This window comes from Carassius carassius, chromosome 3, assembly GCF_963082965.1.
Source record: "Carassius carassius chromosome 3, fCarCar2.1, whole genome shotgun sequence".
Taxonomy (NCBI): domain Eukaryota; kingdom Metazoa; phylum Chordata; class Actinopteri; order Cypriniformes; family Cyprinidae; genus Carassius; species Carassius carassius.
The window spans coordinates 25,451,280-25,467,425 of record NC_081757.1 but is presented as its reverse complement, the minus strand read 5'-3'; the positions used below and the strand labels follow the sequence as shown (position 1 = coordinate 25,467,425).

Genomic DNA, 16,146 nt, shown 5'->3' with positions numbered 1-16,146 from the left:
AAAGCATAAACAGTCCAAACCAGTGCTAAATAAATATGTTGTTGGATTTTGAGGACAACAGGGGATGGACCCTTTCACTGGAAGAAGCGTAATCACTTGTTTCTTGACTCTTATTCTGACGGCACACATTCACTGCAGAGAATCCATTGGTAAACAAATAAGGTAATGTTTAATTTCTCCAGATCTGGTCCAATGAAGAACCAAACCCATCTACATCTTGGATGAACTGAAGGTCAGTATAGCTAATGTTCATTTTCAAGAGAAAATGTTTAGTGGAAAAGAAGAAGAAATCTTTTTTTTTTTTTAAAGTCTTCCTTATTCGCTTTTCGTCATAGCAACTTCTGAAACCTACAATAGCATGTGATTTTGTATGGCTTTGTCTTCCCCATAACCGTTATCTTTGCACTTTTTGTTTTCTTTAATCATCGCTTTTTGTATTCAGTTCATTTTCATTTTTTGCTCTCAGCGTCCCATCCAATCGCACCTTCTTCCAAATCTCTCTCTTCTCCCACAGTCTTTCTGATCTTCTCCTGCATCATCCCTCCCTCCTCTCGTCATAAGCCCCCTGATCTGTGTGCACCAGCCCCTGCTCATCTTCTTAATCTTCTTACACAATTTGCATATTTTCTCTGTAATTTTATTCGCTCACAGTCTTTTTTGCCTTCTCTCAGGTTGCATTTAAATAATACAAATCTGTTCTATATTTGTCAACTGTGTGATGATCTTACATTTATGAATATAATTGAATATGTTCCAGCCTTTGGAAGCTGGTGCCAAAGGGCCCGAAAATAACAGAGAGGCATCTGGAGCCCCACTTTATAGATCTAGATTCCAATCATAATGAAAGCCGTTTGCCATGTTCTTTGCCCTGGGGGCTCCTGTCCTCCAGCGGTCTGACCAATAGACACTGTAGTGTATAAGTGTGTCAACTTTCAAAGGGTAGATGAGCTTACAGTATTGTATATCATCACCGAATAACACAGTTCAAAGTTGCAAACCATGGATATTCAGATGGCAAAAACATGTTTACTGTATGCTAATGAAATAGACCACACAAACAGTTATGGCAGAAGTCATGGTATTTTACTTAAAAGTGCTTTATATAGTTTATAATAATTTATAAAAGGTTTATAATTCACAACTACCAATGGTAGTTGGATTTTCCTGATACTGATAACTGAAAACAGTCTGACGGTTTTTTAAATTAATGGCTTACAACTTTTCACCAAACGCAAAATAGTTCTGAGCTTTAATGTTGTTTTAATATTAGTTATATACTATTATAATATTTTGAAAGACGTTTTTTTTATTTAGTACTTTAGGCCGTTTTAGTAATACAACTTTTTAAATTTTTTATTCAGGTAATTAAGACTTTCATCAAATATTTAAATTGTATTTTATTTAAACTTAAACAATATTTAAAGGGGTGATATGATGTGGTTACAAGTTTTCCTTTCTCTTTGGAGTGTTACAAGCTGTTGTGAATAGATATGATCCCTAAAGTTGCAAAGACTAAAGTCTCAAGCCCAAAGAGATATTCTTTTTCGACTCGTCAATGGCCTCGTTTAAACACGCCCCCACAAGTCTGCATCATTGTTGTGGGAAGATTTGCATAACACTCCCAAATGTTCACGCAAAGAAAAAAAAACGTAACTTTTATTCTTGCCGTAGTATTATTGCTGCTGCTATGTTGTGGAGATGTTGTATGTTTTGTTATGAAAGCGAAACTACTTTGTTTGGGCTTCCAAAAGAGGACACAGCTAGAAATCAGTGGTTAAGTTGTATTTACAAAACTGTTCCAGAACAGTTCAACCCAAATATTTGCATTTTATGGAGGACTGTTCCCAACAGAAGTTGTTTCTATAAAGCGGGGCAATTCCAACTTTGCAAGTATTCTGGCGCTTCTGACTCACAGCCTGTAAGTATGTTTTCATATTTAAAGGATTTGCCACTGATGATTCAAACACAAATTCTGAGCAGTAGAGAGTAGCACTTGTTGTTTGTTGTTTCTCCGATCACAACATGGTTTTATGTTTACCCGGCATGATACACAATGCAATGCGTAAAAAGACAGTATAAATCATTATAATCAGTATTATAATTATGCCTCCACTGGATGCAACAAATGCCTCGTTTGTAATGGGTTTTACTGGTTTTGTCTCGTTGCGCCGGGACACACAGTATGACAGTATGGTCCGTCACATGCTTGAGGCATTCGGCCAATCACAACACACTGGATAGCTGGCCAATCAGCAAACACCTTGCTTTTCAGAACAGTGAGCTTTGTAAAAATGTCTACGTTTCAGAAAGGAGGGGCATAGAGGAGCAACAATAATTACATTATGGGGAAAATAATGTGTTTTTTGAAAATTAAACTTCATGAACACATTGCATTACACCAAATACACAAAATAATGTTATTTTATGGGACACCATACTTGGCCACACGTCATGTCATTTCCTTAATAAAAAAAAAAAATATTTATAACAATGACATAACATGTAAATATAGTTGGAACTATATAGTTTACCGATACAGTTGGACCTAATGACATTTCTGCAGTCTGCCACAATGTAAAGAAGCAAATCCCCATGACCTTCATGGAAACATTGTCTGTAAAATAACTCCAAGTCCTCAAAAAAGATTGCTGAACAATGGCAAGAAAAAAAATGCAATTTATGTCTTTCGTCAATTAGCTTGTGTCAATAGCCTTATATTTTGCTTTCATCTTTTCCTCAGATTTTGATGTTTTGCTCTGTTTCACAGACTGCTGGTCTACATTACTCTTGATGGCTTGTTTTCCTCCTTTGATGTTGCAGCGCTCTTAAAAGTCTGTCCGAAGCTGTAAGGGGAACGAAGCACTTCATATCGATGTACTGCTGTAGTCCTCATACACTCTGCTTGCGATCCATATTCCATTGATTCTCTATGACTCTTCACACTTGTTAGATGCTCGTGAATTGCAGGCCCTCTGCAGTAAAAGACTCTGTTCTGTTCGTCTCTCCAGTGAATTGAAATTCTATCTGTGTGTAACATGTCTGTATACTTCATAGGCTTAATATTTAAGGGAGAGCCGGCATCAAAGAATACACAACTGCTGCATTTTACAACAGTGTTGGTCGCTGTTGTGCGCAGTTTATTCCATCGTTAGTTTTTATATAAAGGGTTCAGAGATATTTTTCGTCATGCTTTACTCCCACTGAGGCTTTGGCTTCCAGCTGCCAAGTCGAATGAATGCTCCTGATTGAGAAATGGTTGATCCGGTTATAATAGCAACCTGGGATCCTGGGTGTTTACACTCTGCCTGTGAGACATACCGTAAGGAATGAGTACAGGATTCCTGACTGGAGCCCGTCAGGACTGTGCTGGGGTGATTGTGATCCATGAAGAGCAAGGGCTGAATGTAGTGAAGTGAAGTGTTTCATTCCAAACACTTTCTTGGGTCGATGACTCTGGAAGCTTGTTTTTACCAATGGGATAAAACAAGTCAATAAATAAAAAAAGTTAACTTTAGTTTACTAAGTCGAAATACAGACTTTTTTCTCACAGTTCTCAGAATTGCTTCCATTTTATTTTATTTTATTTTATTTTACATGTTTCTGCATGTTCGTTGGACCACTTTTTCTAAGATTTTTTTTTTTTTACCTATAGTGAAATCCAGTATTTTGATAAACCCTTTCAGTATTATAAGAATATGGGAGATCTTATGCATTTTTTTTAATTATTTGGTGTTACAAAAGGGCTCTGTGTCAAATTAGTGATGATCATTTATAGTTTATATATATATATATATATTCAAATAATCTGTGTGTGCTGTTGTTTTAGTTGGCTTGTTTTGTAAAATGAATTGTGCATATATAAGTAGGAATTGATTGAATAATGTTGCCGTTAACAGAAATAAAGGTGTGTTGACATTCAATTCTCTCTCTCAGTAAGAAATAATAATGCAGTTTCATTCTTGTAATGAGTTTTTGTATTCATTATACTATCAAAACAGTTGTATCAACCTGATATTTCTGAGTTTATGCCCCAAAAATATCAAAATGAATTTTAATGTAGAATTCACTCAACATGGAGGTGCATTCAAGCCATTGTATGTATAAATTGCACTTTTAATGTATTTTTTTCTCCCAAATAAATAGATCTGTCATTGACCCTGATATCAAAGGTCTCTAAATACTTCTCTATGTCAAATCCAAAGCCTTGTGTTTCTCACACTGATTTAAAAAAAAAGTGATAGAGAATACGGCATAGAAAAAAAGAGTGTGTAGCAGTAAGGTTTCTGCAGTAAGTGCAGAGATTGGTTTGAGTCATTGGGCTCAGAGCGTGCTTGATTTGGCCTACTGAAAAGTGAGAGCCGTAAAAGGATTGCAGTGGTTTCCTGCTGGCCAGCTTTAATCAGTGCAGAACTGCAAATGTCTACAGCCACAGATTATGTGGGGATAACATGACAAGGACCCAGTACTGCCAGCCTGAGTAGATAACACATGGGGCACTGTACTTACTAATGAGACAGCGAAGAGGAACGGGGAGAGAACAAGAGTCATGTGTGTGTGTGTCCATGTCCATAAGAGGTAAACCGCTGTGCATTGTTTGTGCCCATGAGGATTGTCTTCATAAGCCCTGCAAAATGCGATATGTGAAGTCGAGCGTGCATGAGCCATATCTTTGTTTTTCTCTGTTTGCCTTTGAATGCAAATCAACATTTGTTTACTTCTCTTTGTACATGTGTGTGCATGTGTGTGTTTATGTGAGTGTGTGCACATCACCCGGGGCCAGATAATACAAGAGAATGCCAGTGAACCTTGTAAGAGCTACTGTCGTAATCCGGCCAGTGCAGACGCAACCAAGCTGAAACAATACCGATCTATCGGACTGTTCACGCTGACCTGAGATCAGAGACTGGACTGAACTGGCAAGCAGGCTCTGACTCTTACCTTATGAAACGATGCACAAGATTCATCGCCTGAATGACTTTATTCCTTCAGCATGACAGAAAGCTCTACAACACCAACCGTTTCTGATAAAGACTACCCAACAAACCCAATAAGAAGGAAATGGTTGGCAAACACAAAAGGACAGACAAATAGCTTCTATTGTATGGCAGTAATAAAGATGATTTTGAGACGCACCGTTGAAGCTTTTTGATATGTTAAAAACCGTGGTGTAAAGTACAGTTCAGTGTGCAGTCAAAATCAATTACCCACCATCAATAGAGCGCAATTGGAAAGCAACATGGAAATAGAGAAAGAGCGGAAATGCTGGGACAGAAAATGAAATCGCTCGGCCTGACCCTCCTCGTTTGAATATACTGACTAAGCAAACTACATAAGACTGCCTCTTATTGATTTATTATTTAAGTGTCTGTTGTGAAAAATTACAGTGCTGCTGCCTATGGACCAATTCCCATTGTTGCCCCCCCTCCAAAAAAAAAAACAATTTGTGCAATTTACCCCTCATTAATTAAATAAACAAATGAAATGCTCAGAACATTGCTTTAGGGGAAAGCAAATTTGGTCCTGGTGCTGTTATCCTCCTATCCAATCAAGGTAATCTGCTGACACAAAACTCTTGTTAAACATGGTAATGCAGACAGATTAATGTGCAGAAAACTTGATAGCACCCAAAAAGGTCTTAATTAAAAGTGGGATGTAGGTATAGATGTGGAATATTTGCTGGAAGTGTTTCGAAGGAGACTAATTGGAGTAATAATTGCTGAGATGCAAATAGTTCAATTAGAAACTGATTGTCTCATTACAGCTGTATCCAAGCTGACAAGTAGCTGAATTCCCCAAGGCTCAAAAGGAAGAGAGTGTGACACTAGGAAGCGCTGGTGTGCAGATAACCTGCTTGCAGGGTTGCCAGTGCTGCATGACAAAATCAATGCAATGGCCATTCAAAACAAGCCAATTGACACTAGCCCAAATATCAAAACTAAATATTTGCCACTCCCGTACCTTAAATAAACATTTTGCACTCAGTTTTATGCATTATACACAATTTCAGTAGTAGTAATCATAAACACAGTTGCTGCATCCGAAATCTAGTAGTTTTGGGTTGAAATTAACTTCATGACTTCATTAAAAATGTATGTTCGATATAGTATGAATGGGTAGCTTGAATGAAATTCGGATGTCCATGATGTTGTTGCTGTCATGTGATCAGCATCAGTTTCATGGCTTCACTGCCATTCGTAAATGCTCACCTGGGACCTCATGGGATAGTAAAGTGTCCATCAAATGCACACTCCAGAATCAAAAGTAGTAGGTCATCTGCTACTGTTTTTCAAATGATTCAGATTATTTCCGGTATAATACTATTTAGTGGTATACAACTGGTGAAACAACTAAAAGTCATTTTCTTTCATAGGCTGTACTCCTCTTTGGCATATACTGTGTTTTGCCTACTATTTAGTGTGGAAGAAGGAATATTCAGACACAGCAAGCCTGTTTTCATAAAGGAGTTCAAAACCAAACATTTAGCATCTGTTCTGGAATTATTATCCTTATAATTATCCTTAGCCATCTTCAAAAATTGGCTAATAACACATCTCTTCCATCTTTGTGACCCTCTAACTCTAGCACTCTCTATTCTAATTCTATTCCTTAAAAAAAAAACTTGCACCATAGACTTGCACCCTATTCATTTACTAACTGCTTGTTTTCTTACAACACTAGTTTCTATAATCTTTTTGTATTCTATCTATTTATTTTCTTTTAAATTATCATAACATTAACAAAAGCTAAAAAAGGCATCTAACACTAGATGGGTCTATTCTTCTAATCTGTTTTCTTTTTATTTTCCATATGATTAAAACCTTGAAAAGCTTGTACCTGTACTGTGTTAAAGGGTTAGTTCACCCAGATAGCAAAATTATGTAATTAATAACTTACCCTCATGTTGTTTTAAACCCGTAAGACCTCAGTTTATCTTCGGAACACAGTTTAAGATATTTTAGATTTAGTCCGAGAGCTCTCAGTCCCTCCATTGAAACTGTGTGTGGTATACTGTCCATGTCCATAAAGGTAAGAAAAACATAATCAAAGTAGTCCATGTGACATCAGAGGGTCAGTTAGAATTTTTTGAAGCATCGAAAATACATTTTGGTCCAAAAATAGCAAAAAAGCCGACTTTATTCAGCATTGTCTTCTCTTCCGTGTCTGTTGTGTGAGAAAGTTTAAAACAAAGCAGTCTGGATATCCGGTTCGCGAACGAATCATTCAGTTCACCAAATCGAACTGAATCGTTTTAAACGGTTCGCATCTCTAATACGCATTAATCCACAAATGACTTAAGCTGTTAACTTTTTTAATGTGGCTGACACTCCCTCTGAGTTCAAACAAACCAATATCCCGGAGTAATTCATGTACTCAAACAGTACACTGACTGAACTGCTGTGAAGAGAGAACTGAAGATGAACACCGAGCCGAGCCAGATAAGAAGAATCGAGGAGCTGATGATACTGCGCATGTGTGATTCAGCGTGAAGCAGACTGACACACAGAGCGCCTGAACCGAACTGATTCTTTTGGTGATTGATTCTGAACTGATTCTGTGCTAATGTTATGAGCCCAGGTAAACCGAAGGCTTGAATCAAGGGCAATCATCGCAAATGACGCCATTACGTCAAGCGCAAAAGAACCGGTGAACCGTTTTCTTCAACCGGTTTATTGAATCGAACTGTCCGAAAGAACTACTGGTGATCCGAAAACCGATGCAACCTGTTCTTGACTCGTGAACGAGTCAGTCTTTTGTTCGTTATCTGGCTCGGCTCTGTGTTCATCTTCAGTTCTCTCTTCACAGCAGTTCAGTCAGTGTACAGTTTGAGTGCATGCATTACTCCAGGATATTGGTTTGTTTGAACTCAGAGGGAGTGTCAGCCACATTAAAAAGGTTAACAGCTTAAGTCATTTGTGGATTCATGCATATTAGAGATGCGAACCATTTAAAACGATTCAGTTCGATTTGGTCAACTGAATGATTCGTTCGCGAACCGGATATCCAGACTGCTTTGTTTTGATCTCTCTCACACAACAGACACGGAAGAGAAGACAATGCTGAATAAAGTCATCGTTTTTGCTATTTTTGGTCCAAAATGTATTTTCGATGCTTCAAAATATTCTAACTGACCCTCTGATGTCACATGGACTACTTCGATGATGTTTTTCTTACCTTTCTGGACATGGACAGTATACCGTACACACAGCTTCAATGGAGGGACTGAGAGCTCTTGGACTAAATCTAAAATATCTTAAACTGTGTTCCGAAGATAAACGGAGGTCTCACGGGTTTGAAACAACATGAGGGTAAGTTATTAATTACATAATTTTGCTATCTGGGTGAACTAACCCTTTAAGCTAACTGAGACTTTTTATAGCACTTGCATATCATTGCTCTTTTGTTGATTTTGATTGCTTCCATTGTCCTCATTTGTAAGCCACTTTGAATAAAAGCATCTGCTGAATGACTAAATATAAATGTAAATGTAATAAATAATTGTTAGAATATAATATGTTTCAATTCAAGCATTTCAGTCAAACAGAATTTACTTATGTTAAGGAGTCAAACTCTCTAACCATTAGGCCACAACGGATGTAAATTTCACTACATGATTTAGAAACACCCACCAATTTGGGAATGCTTACAAGTTTTGAAACATCCACTTTTGTCCTGAAGAGTTTAAAATAATCCCAATTCTGTGGGAAAACTGCAGACTTGGCAGCCCTGCTTGGGAGTTGCTTCCTGTTTGTAAATGCATCTTAATGGCTGTCATAGTGTTTGAAGTAATTATCTGGTTGGACACCTTGGAGGCTGAGTGTGTGTTTTTGTGCATCAGGAAAAGTTTGCATATAACTCATGAAGTGTGTTCACCATTGTCTTTGTGCGCAGTCCTTTAAAGAAGTTGTGGGGATTGAGTGTTGTGCCCTGCATTGATCACACTGGATAGGGACTGCTGGCACAGGCACACTGAAGAGTTTGCTTCAAGCCTGTATGTGTAAAAAAAGTGTCTCAGTGTATCTCACTCACAGGCCTTGGAATGCCAATGTAGATTCTACCTCCTACTTAATGATGAGCTGTGTCGCTAATGATGACTGAGCTCTGAAATAGTTTTTCTGGTGCATGCAAATCACATCTCTTTTTATCCCATATAAATTATGTTATTCCATGCAGCGAGCAGGGCCAAGCTCTGTTGTTTCTCAGTGACTTTGTTTACGTGGACATCAGTAATCGAATTATTTACCTTATCCTAATACAATATTATGGTTAATGTGTTTACATGAATTTATTTTAGAATATTCCTTTCATGTTGCCGTTTTATGTTACAGTACATATAGTAGATCGATTAATGGCACACATCATTACGTCCCCACACCACTCCATCCGTCGTCTCCTCCAGAATTTCATGTATAAACATAAAGTTTGTCTTCGTTATGATGCCATTTACAGTTTTTAATTTACCGAAAGCTTCAAGTGAGGTTAATTATGTGTCATGGTATATGTGCTAACAGAAGACGGCATTAATGAAGCCATGCTCTTTTGTTTGCCATCAAACGGTCGACCATTGCCATCTGTGTATCCTATCGCAAAATGTGGCAAAAAGTCCTGCACGATGGTAATAGTGTGATTAAGGTGTGTATATGTCTATACTACACTTCAGTAATAGTCTACGGTTAATACTCCACGTCTTAATTCGATTTGTGTTACTTCGAGTATGACTTTAGCCATATTAAGGTAATCAAAAATCTCTGATTACAAGGTAGATACTTAATCAGAGTATTGTCTTAATCATGTTAAAAGCAGAAGATTGTTGTCCATGTAAATGTACAGTACTGACAGACACAGCCTTGTCTTTTGAGAAACATATAGACCTACACAAAATAAATAGTTCAATCAAGAACAGTTAAATCATTTGCTGTGACACAATTTACAATCTGCAGATGAGACATCTCTGTGTGTGCCAGGGATGTTTGGTGGGAAAGTGAATGAGAATCTATGGAGCCAGTGATGTGACATTTGCTGAAAGGATTTTGTGTTAATGAGAAATCTCTGCAGCACTGGGACTTTTCACTGCTTGTATCGCTCCGGTTGAATGTGATTGCATGTTCTAGGCAGACATTGTATGTATCGTTGGGAATGGATTCAGTGCAGGTTTATAAACCATCAAGTGGCAACAAGTAACCTTATGTGTCTTTATGAGTTGATCATTTGATTCCTTCACTTTACCGATTTGTTCTAAAATACTGATTCATTCAAGACCAAAACAACTGTTTTTTTGAGTAATTCACTCAACAAGTCCCTATTATGAAAAATAAATATACTAAAATATATTTGAAACACATTCATTTCATACTAATTAAACGACAAATAAATTTACATATTTATAAACGTGTACTTAATAAAATATCCTACAACTGTGCTTTTGGTATACTTAACTGGTATAATTAAAGTCTGCTGAATTGGAACAACTAAATTTGTACTTAATGCACTTTAATTGTGCAGAAGTAGTGCTGAAGTCCAACTAAATATATACTGAAGTATATTTGATTGTGCTTAAGTATACTTCAGGTACACTTTAAATATCTTGCTATTATTCAAAGATCATACAATCCTCATCAATAGTTGTGTTTAAACATGTTAGGCTTAATGTTAAGAAATGCAAGCAGTTGGATATACTCCAAATGAAGTTCAAATGTTTATAAATTTGAATTTTTATATCAGTGAGTCTCGAGTGATATGTCAGTAAATATGTTAATATATTTTAACTTATATATGAAATAAACATATTTTAAATATATAGTTTTTTTTTTTACTAGGGTTAATTTCTTCATACTGTATGTTTCTCTGAAACAGTTAATCATGATAATCAACAGTTAATCATGCTGTAACACTGGCATTATGTATCATAATATTTTATGCTATTATGTTATGTTATATCATATTATATATGTAACAAAACTTTATATTTCAAATAAATGTTGTTCTTCTGAACTTTTAATTATCCAAGAATTTAAAAGTAATAACAGTATAAATAAAAAAATAAATAATAATAATAATAATAATACATTTATTATGTTTCCTGAGAACCAAATTAGCAAATTAGAATAATTTTTGTAGGGTAATGTGACACTGAAGACTGAAGTAATGACTGCTTGAATAAATTGTATTTAAATAAATAAATTGCATTTTAAAACATGCTAAAATAGAATACATATTTTATATTATAATGATAATACTGTTTTGTTGTATTTTTGGTCAAATAAATGCATTCTTTTAAAATGTTGTATATTTTGAAATAACATTCCTCTTTTGTATGTACAGTACATATTTATTATTGGATGGGACAAACTGAGAAAGATTGCAATCTTGGTTGGTAATGATGAGATCAGTGAAGAAGCAGTGACTGACAGCAAGTTCTCATGGATATGAAAGATAGGGACCTACCATTCAGAATGGAGCAGCCTGCTGACGATAACATGGAACACAGTGGGGGAACGGAAATCACAGCACCTCAAACAGGCTTGTCAGTGGCTGCTTTGGGGTTGGCATGGGTAATGATGGCCTCAGGCTGTGGTTGAGGTTTGGAGCAGCAGAAGGATGGCAGCGAGGAGAGGCTGAGGGAGCTTGGGAATCTGGCAGGGGTGAGGACTCCTGAATGCTAATGCATTTAGGGCTTGGCTAATTGGCTAATAACTCACAATACATATTCGCCAGAGAAAGTCACCCTCAGATACTGTGTGTCCAAAACCAGATGAAGCCAAGTAATTTACAGTATGTCCCGCACTAATGCGCGGTCTTATAAATGTGCACCTCAAATGAGTAGCTGACATGCTGTAAGGGACTTTCCCTGCACCCCATCATGGTTCATTGCCATTTATGGAATAAATGGGAGCTAATCTGGTCAGTCATCTCCTGTTTATCAATTAGTTCATTAAAGCTTCATTTGTATCCTCTTCCAGCTCTAATCATGTCCCACAGCTCGTCTCTACCCCATACAGATCTCTGTGAACAGAAATGACCTGCACTGTCCTTAGATTAATTATTAATAATTAAGTTCTTAGGTAATTGGGAAGATTTACTTCAAAGCTGGTAGGGAAACAACGAATAAGTCTAACCAAACTTTATTAAAAATATTTAATTTATTTATTTATTTTGCAGCTATAACATAAAGGAATCATTTTGGGTTCCCCACAGAACCTTTCAGGGATCAGTTATTAAAATAAATTGTTTTTATGAAGTACATTTAATAAAATCAAGATCATTTTCCCACTATATTTTTTACCTGTTGGGATTCAATGAATAAACTTCAAATGAATAACTAATGAAGTGCAGGTAATGTTATATCTAAATTGTTGACTAGAAGCTACGGATTGGTTTGTCAGTCAAACTTGAGACCAGACCTGTACCACTGATGTGAAAGGCAAGCTGTATTTGGTTAGGCGTAGAATCAGCTGTTTTATGATGACATTGTAAAGAACCTCTTGTTGAATCAATGTAAAGATTCCATAGATGTTAAAGGTTCTTTATGGAATATATGCCAATAAAGAATCTTTATTATTAAGAATGTACTACAGTCTCTCTCCATTGAGGCTAAATGTGTGTGTGCAGTACTTTTGAAAAACAAACAAACATTAAAACACATTATTAGCTTTCCACTCTGTGTGTGAGTGTGTGTGTGTGTGTGTGTCCATTTCCACTAATGCATTAAAACAGATTTGCTTGCTTTTTTCAAATTTCATCTTACCCTTACTTAAGGAGTAAAAAAAAAACCTTTGGGACAATCAAGCTAATACTGACATGTAAGATCTGTATTCTCCCTCCAACAGCATTATGGGTACATACTGATTAATTTATTCCCTTCCCCTGAATTACAACCAAATGAAAACTATGTCTTTGTCTTATTGGTCCGTCACATCAGGTTTATTGTATTCTTATCCATTCCTAACACACTGGCTGAGTCGCACTGTCCTTTTATAGCCACAGTAGCTCAGATGAAACTTTAGACAAGAACAGCAAAGTGTTTCCCTTGACTTTGGTTATTAGTGGAAGTTAAGGAGCTGCTGTTTGAGCATGTGACAGCATTCGCTGCAGGCGATACCCTTGCTGTCCTGAAGACGCTTGTGGAGAGAGTGAAGAGAAACAGGGATAATAGGCCTCTCTGTGCTGCCTTTATTGCCTGACGTGTGTTTAACTCTGTAGTCTTCATCTGTCTGCGCTGTGAGATTGACTGACTGGCCATGGCAGTTACTCTAAAAATGATTGCTTTGAAACAGTGTGATTAAAATCTGTTTAATTAACAGAGCAGAGCAACAGAGAATGGTTGGAACACTGTGACATCAACACTGGAAATCTGTCTTCACGGAGGCATAAAAATGAGGTGAAAATATAGGAAAACAGGATGCTTGAAAATAGTATTTTTGCCTATCAGGGTGAAAATAAAGCTGCAAATGAATAACCGATGGAGTGCAGGTGGTGTCATTTCCAAATGGATTCCTAGAAGCTACAATTTGGTTTGTCAGTCAAACTTGAGACTTGTGTAATTTGTGTTGCTGGTGTGAAAGGCCAGCTCTAATCATGTCCCACAGCTCGTCTCTACCCCATACAGATCTCTGTGAACAGAAATGACCTGCACTGTCCTTAGATTAATTATTAATAATTAAGTTCTTAGGTAATTGGGAAGATTTACTTCAAAGCTGGTAGGGAAACAACGAATAAGTCTAACCAAACTTTATTAAAAATATTTAATTTATTTATTTATTTTGCAGCTATAACATAAAGGAATCATTTTGGGTTCCCCACAGAACCTTTCAGGGATCAGTTATTAAAATAAATTGTTTTTATGAAGTACATTTAATAAAATCAAGATCATTTTCCCACTATATTTTTTACCTGTTGGGATTCAATGAATAAACTTCAAATGAATAACTAATGAAGTGCAGGTAATGTTATATCTAAATTGTTGACTAGAAGCTACGGATTGGTTTGTCAGTCAAACTTGAGACCAGACCTGTACCACTGATGTGAAAGGCAAGCTGTATTTGGTTAGGCGTAGAATCAGCTGTTTTATGATGACATTGTAAAGAACCTCTTGTTGAATCAATGTAAAGATTCCATAGATGTTAAAGGTTCTTTATGGAATATATGCCAATAAAGAATCTTTATTATTAAGAATGTACTACAGTCTCTCTCCATTGAGGCTAAATGTGTGTGTGCAGTACTTTTGAAAAACAAACAAACATTAAAACACATTATTAGCTTTCCACTCTGTGTGTGAGTGTGTGTGTGTGTGTGTGTCCATTTCCACTAATGCATTAAAACAGATTTGCTTGCTTTTTTCAAATTTCATCTTACCCTTACTTAAGGAGTAAAAAAAAAACCTTTGGGACAATCAAGCTAATACTGACATGTAAGATCTGTATTCTCCCTCCAACAGCATTATGGGTACATACTGATTAATTTATTCCCTTCCCCTGAATTACAACCAAATGAAAACTATGTCTTTGTCTTATTGGTCCGTCACATCAGGTTTATTGTATTCTTATCCATTCCTAACACACTGGCTGAGTCGCACTGTCCTTTTATAGCCACAGTAGCTCAGATGAAACTTTAGACAAGAACAGCAAAGTGTTTCCCTTGACTTTGGTTATTAGTGGAAGTTAAGGAGCTGCTGTTTGAGCATGTGACAGCATTCGCTGCAGGCGATACCCTTGCTGTCCTGAAGACGCTTGTGGAGAGAGTGAAGAGAAACAGGGATAATAGGCCTCTCTGTGCTGCCTTTATTGCCTGACGTGTGTTTAACTCTGTAGTCTTCATCTGTCTGCGCTGTGAGATTGACTGACTGGCCATGGCAGTTACTCTAAAAATGATTGCTTTGAAACAGTGTGATTAAAATCTGTTTAATTAACAGAGCAGAGCAACAGAGAATGGTTGGAACACTGTGACATCAACACTGGAAATCTGTCTTCACGGAGGCATAAAAATGAGGTGAAAATATAGGAAAACAGGATGCTTGAAAATAGTATTTTTGCCTATCAGGGTGAAAATAAAGCTGCAAATGAATAACCGATGGAGTGCAGGTGGTGTCATTTCCAAATGGATTCCTAGAAGCTACAATTTGGTTTGTCAGTCAAACTTGAGACTTGTGTAATTTGTGTTGCTGGTGTGAAAGGCAAATCATGTTTGTTTTGGCATCGAATCAACAGTTTCATAATGACGACACAAATGCAGTCACATAATTCTTTTGTTTTCAAATGTTTGGTGTAATTGCCAAAGGTTATTAAGGTTTTTTCAGGAAAAAAATAAATAAATAACAACACTAAATGTCAAAATATATCACAAAAAGATGCAAATATGCAGAACAATGTACATTTTCTATTATTTGTATTGCATTTTTGTACTGTATTTTTTGTTAAATGTTCACAGTCCACATTCATAAGAAATAATTCTCAGTAGTTCTTCAAAGTGAATCTGTCTGTCGGTCTTACAAACCTTCAAAGATGTGTCTATGAGATGATGTGTTTCCAAGTTTCTTCTTTAAGATGTTTACACATCTGGTGCACTGTGGAAATTAATTTCTTCAGCTTCTTATTTATTTATCAGTCTTTAATTTTAATCGGTGGATCTAGCTTTGGGATGAGCATAGACTTCAAACTATAAGCTGACTGATGTGCATATTCACAATCTCAGCACAAATTGGAGGATAATTTAAGAGAAGGAGAGACTCAGCAGTACATGGTAAATGTTGACTAATGCATAAAGAGATGTGGTACCACACCGTGATGAGGTTAAACACACAATGATGCCGGCTGAGAGACACCATCTTATTTTCCCTGACATATGGCACATGAAGTGTTGAAGTCAATATGAAATCAACATCAACCGAATTTACTTGCTCATTGCATGTTCTTGGTCGATTCACTAATGCATGTTATAAAAAAATAGTTCTAATAAACAGTACTTTTCTCATTGAATATCATGTTTCATCCACACAAGAAACATTTTTTGTCACTAATTTCTAGTAAATTTCAGTAACTGGTAGCATGGCCTTGCATGTGTCAACAGAGATAACTATATTGTATTACAGTCAGAGCAAGTTAACATTTTAATGAAAGATTACAAGGACAAAAAATTATAAATCCACATGCACAA

The 16,146-nt window shown here is 36.5% G+C and overlaps 1 protein-coding gene and 1 long non-coding RNA gene across 3 annotated transcripts in view; both read left to right on the top strand.

Annotated features, from left to right (window-relative positions):
- The window catches only part of LOC132114678 (uncharacterized), a 30,125-nt gene extending 26,438 nt beyond the window's left edge, over nt 1-3,687 (top strand). The window contains exons 2-3 of the long non-coding RNA XR_009425347.1: nt 183-232; nt 2,768-3,687. This is a non-coding gene — a long non-coding RNA (uncharacterized LOC132114678). The remainder of the gene's footprint in view (nt 1-182; nt 233-2,767) is intronic.
- Nucleotides 1-16,146, top strand: part of rbpms2b (RNA binding protein, mRNA processing factor 2b) — a 216,282-nt gene that overhangs the window by 126,760 nt on the left and 73,376 nt on the right. The window lies entirely within an intron of this gene.